The sequence below is a fragment of the Myotis davidii genome, unplaced genomic scaffold (genome assembly GCF_000327345.1).
Source record: "Myotis davidii unplaced genomic scaffold, ASM32734v1 scaffold732, whole genome shotgun sequence".
NCBI classification, from domain to species: Eukaryota; Metazoa; Chordata; class Mammalia; order Chiroptera; family Vespertilionidae; genus Myotis; species Myotis davidii.
In genome coordinates, this window is record NW_006284349.1 from 1462910 (window position 1) to 1468071 (window position 5162).

At 45.1% G+C, this 5162-nt stretch overlaps 1 protein-coding gene across 2 annotated transcripts in view; it reads right to left on the minus strand.

Moving 5' to 3' along the window:
* The window catches only part of TDP1 (tyrosyl-DNA phosphodiesterase 1), a 61013-nt gene that overhangs the window by 19868 nt on the left and 35983 nt on the right, over nucleotides 1–5162 (minus strand). The window lies entirely within an intron of this gene.

A 5162-nucleotide genomic window follows, 5' to 3' on the forward strand; every position in this document is an offset into this window, starting at 1 on the left:
GAGATTGATTATGACACGCATTTTCCCAGACAGACCGGCACAGAGCACTATGGAAGATCAGATACTTGGGTGTGGGCTTCTGCCGGTGACTGTGACAAATCACCAAGCACATTCTGAAAAATCTATTTGCAAACTGACTTCCTTTCTTAGTCACAGGCATATTGTGACCCTAAGCAAACGCTTTCCAATCCACACTGAATTCAGAGGGCTTTCAATCCAGCTGCACCGTCAACCCCGCCATCGAAAGGATCCATCTGTATTTGACCCACAAATGGAATTACATGGCATTAGAAGTCATCACATCAGCACCCCGAACCCAAAATGACAAAAAATATTGTCAAGGAGGATCAAAAGTTGCTTGGCAAATTTCAGGTAAAAAAATTGGTACTTAGAACACCCTACCAAATGATTTCACCGTGTTTTTAACAGTAACCGATGTGATAACCAAAACCTGCTATTTCAATTTCTACTGAGATGTTCCATTATTTGGTCATCTCCTGTGGTGGTAAGGCATAATGAAAACTTGGAAAAGTTCTCAATGAAAAGACTATGACATGTTTGTTAGAGTGAGCCCTGGGAGATGATCTATTATAACGGTCCTTTGAGTTTAACCAACCCTAACCCGGAGAGTCCTTTAGTCAAAGGAAGTATTTAAAGCCACAAAGGTCAGCAAGGGTCTCTAGGTGAACCGGGACTTGCCTGCACTCTCCTCCCTCCACCCACGGCTGTGGTGGGCTCTGGAAGGGGTGTCCAGAACTCCTGGGGTGCCAAGGAACACGGCACAAAAACCCACCCACCCAATGACATGTACCAATACTGTTTTGTGCGTGTGATCCAATTTGATTTTGGACTGAAAAACTCGGGCAAAGGAGAAAAAAGGCGATTTGTTCCCGAACCCAAGGAAGAGACATTAGAGAAGAATTGCACAGCTATGCTGACAGCAGAACGCCTCTTACATTTCCTCAGAAAGCCGCGGTGGCTCCAGAGTCAAGCACTTGTCTCCCTTTCCCTCAAAGTGGCAGCACCAATGTCTCCGCTCATCCCAACTATCCCGGAAGGCCTGTAAGTTGCTAGGCAACTGTCTCAGGATTGCTCTCTACCTACCCACAATTCGCAGCTTTCATACGTGTTCTCACTGGCTTTGCCAGTTACTCCCAGGCACTGTCTGGTCATCCAAGGCTGCCTCTTCTAGCTCATCTTCTTGCCTGCTTAGTCCGGGGGTAAAACTTAAAGGCTGCATTTGTCATCATGTCCCAGCAATTTCCATAACAACAGGCTGCCATCAAACACAGCATGATTTCATGGTAGGATCAAAAACTATAAATAGCTTTCCATAAAAGGACCCAGACAAAAGAGAAAACTGCCAGCCAACATGACATCTAATAAGTTCTAATTGATTAGAATAATTTTGAGCAATTTTTAAAGAAACCACGTTAAGTTTAGAAAAGGCTATATCTATGGACAAATCTTTAGGTCACATATTATACACCAATATGTTCTATAAACAAAACGGGTAAAAGGGGGCCAACGAATATGAGCTTAATAATAATGTGGTAGGTAGCAGCTACTAAAGTCAAGCTGTTAACTAATATTTAATACATCCTACAGTTTAATAGGTAACCTCCATATAAGCCCAGATGATAAAAATGACTTTTCTAAAATTTAAGGGGCAAGGCTAGTTAGTGGCAATCCCAAATTAGGACATGGACATTTGGACTCTACTTGGGTTTCTTTCCTCCATAGTATCTTGGCTGATTGGATAAGATCACCCTCTGAGACACCTCGGTTTGAAAATGTTGATGGGGTTAGATCTATTAAACCTAAAGTCCATAGGTGTGGTGCGAAGTTGGTAAGTAGATGGCTGGGGACAGGATAGGGGAGGTAAGCTCTCTCTGCACACCCTCTTCCTGTTTTGTGCATATATTACCTATTTGAAAAAACCGGTGTTGTAAAGGGCTCTGATTCAAACATGTATTGATCACTAAGCATGAGCCACGCAGTATTAGATGTTGATGATATAAGATGGGTAAGACCTGCTACCTGCTCTCCAGCAACTCATACTATATTGAAGAGGACCCATAAGAACCAACAAACATGTAAAAGGACCAAGCAAAAAGTGCTATAAACACAAAGGAAAAAACCATGAATTATGTCTTCTGAGCTAGAAAAAGTTTCAAAGGGGAACATTTAAGATGGACCTAAAGGATAAGCATACTCGTCCTGGACAGCAAACAAAGAAAAACAGAAACTTGAAACCTGAGAAGTTACTAGAAAATGAGTGGTAGTTAGATTAAACGGGATATTCATTTATTTATTCAAAATTTTCAGAGCTATTATAGACCAGGCACTGTACTAGGCTCTGCATTTGGTAGTCTGAATGAAAATACCGACATTAAACAAATAATTACCAATAATCAGGATGAGTATTTTGGTAGGAAAAGAAGTATGGGAAATACAAACTCATTTTCTCTTAGAGAACAAAAACTTCTAATGCAGACAGTCCAATAAATGGAAACGTCATTAAAAGTGGTTTTAGTGCAGATTTTACCATGCTCAGGAATGTGGCAACTAGACAATAAAATATATCCCAGGATCTATGAAAAATGTTTTCGGTCAGCACCCCAATCATAATATAGTGAAGGAGAGGAAATGGAAAACTGTGATTTATGTGTGTTTAAAGGAAAAGTAAATTGGAAGATAAAAACCATATTCATTTTTTATAAGCATTTTTTTAAGATTTCAGTCCCTGATTTTCAGTGGCCAGTTTTCACAGCTGTGAAATGTCAATTGGGTAAAACAAAGCCCCCATGACCAGGAAGCCAATGCCCTCTACTGATGACGGGTAAGGAAATGACAGGCTAAAAAGATATTGCGCACACACCGTAGGAAATATGGGATGAATGTTTTTTTTAAGATCTTTTGGAATTCTACTTATCTATCTATAATAATAAAAGTGTAACACTCTCATTAGACTGGACAGCCGTCATGTCCACGGCAGCAAGGGCTGAGGGAGAGGTGGTTAGGGGCAATGAGGCAGGCAGGCGAGCAGTTAGAAGCGATGAGGCAGGCAAACGAGCAGTTAGAAGCGATGAGGCAGGCAGGCAAGTGGTTAGGGGGCTATCAGGCAGGCTGGCAAGCGGTTAGGAGCCAGCCGTCCTGGGTTGCGAGAGGGATGTCTGACTGCTGGATAAAGCCCAATCCCACAGGAATCCCTGCGGGATTGGGCCTAAACAGGCAGTTGGACATTCCCCGAGGGGTCCAGGATTGAGAGTGGGTGCAGGCTGGGTTGAGGTCCCTCCTCCCCCCCCTCCCCGTTCTGTACACGAATTTCGTGCACCGGGCCCTCTAGTCTTTTATAAAACTTAGTGTTATTCTCTCACTCCAATAAAGCTGCCTCCTCTGTCTCCAAATATTCATAGAACTTCATTTCTCACACAGCCTTAGGAGCCTGAGGTTCAGTCTTTTGAGTACATCCAAGGGTAGTTTTGCTTGACAACGGAAAGTAAACCTTAATTTTGAACATAGAGATAATAATTAAGAAATTAGTTCAAATCAAGGCTGGAGAATAAGATGGATGAACCAAAATGGGCAGTAAACACCAATGAAGCCGGTGCAAGGCAGAATTCCCACCCCTGCCTCCAAGGTATGAACCCTGTGTAAGCCCTTCCCTTCAGCGTGAGCGTAAGTTGTCAACATGATGGGATTTCTTTCCCATGATTAGGTTACCAATCAGCCAACTAAGTTAATCAAATGGTTTGGAATGACGATGGGTGGGCCTGACCTTATCAGGTGAGAGCTAAAGCCAACTAACTACATTAAAACCATGTCTTATTCCAGAAGGCCTCATGGAACAAGTGCTTAAAAAGCATTGATTCTAACTTATTCAAATCATCTAGTACCTTGACACAGAGCTGCCTTTCACAGACCTGTGACTACGAAGCTTCGGGAAACCCAGGAGGCATCAGGCAGTAGTGATTTTGCCTCTAAAGCAGGTAAAAGGCAAAGTCTGGTCCCAGACACGGCTCTGACCGCACATGCCCTCCCACCCCGCTCACTGCAGCAAAACCGCTCTGTTGTTTGTCAAACACAATGAGTATATTCCTGACTCTGCTCAGAACGCTTTCCCCAACTCCCCATCCACATGACCCCACCCTTCTTTCAGATCACGTCAGTCAGGCCTTCCCTGACCATGGATTTGATGAACAGCCGCCCGCCTGCCGGGCTCAGGTACTCACTACTCCAGGGCACAGTGCTGGAGGGTGTGCCTGGCTCTTGGGAACTGGTTTAACCGCTGAGCTTCTGTTCCCCTATCTGTACGGGGGATTGACAGCTACACTGTAGAACTGCTGTGAGGTCAGCAAGAGCGAGAGCGAGAGCGAAAGCTCTATGTGCTTAGAAGAATGTTTGGAGCTGACAGCAGTGCACGTGTGCTCGAAGGATCGGGATCTGGAGGAGGGAGACCAGCAGAGGCTGGCGAAGCTCCAGGAAGAGATGAGACCAGCCCTGAGCACAGTTCTTACCCCGTGGGCAGCTACTGGACAGAGAGAGACAACCAAGGGATCAGGAGAGGAAACTCTACAGGCTGCTGGCAGGACGATATCAGGGGCAAGGAGGACAGCCTGGCTGTTTCTGGAAGCACATGTTAGGGGTACAGGATAGAATGATGAGAATGGAGTGGCCAAGGTCTGAATGCCAGGCTGAGGACAGGACTCTGGGCTCCAGTGCATAGGAAGCGGGGGAGGCTGCTGAACACAGGACAATGAGGAAAATCCGTGTGAGCGAAAGACGAACGGTCCTGGACAACTAGGACAGGTGGCCTGGGAAGAGGACAACCATGTGACGGGGCAGCAGAGAGGTGACCATTTCAGAAGTCCAGGTGATAAATATCTACCCTGGTAATTCCAGGGGTGAGAAAAGCAAAGTCTGAGACATTTCAAGGATGAGTAGGCTTTGATGGATATTTCCAAAGCACCCACCTGTCCACCTCAACCACAGAACAGATCTCTTCCTGGCATCAACATCCCTGAAATGGTGAGCATCTCAGACCCACTATGTAAATCCCACTGTTTCATCTGCGTGTCCAGCACCCCCAGGAAGGACCGCAGTAAGTGTTGCAGATTCTCAAAGGAAGGAACAGGGAAAGAGCGCAGTGGGCTTGCAGC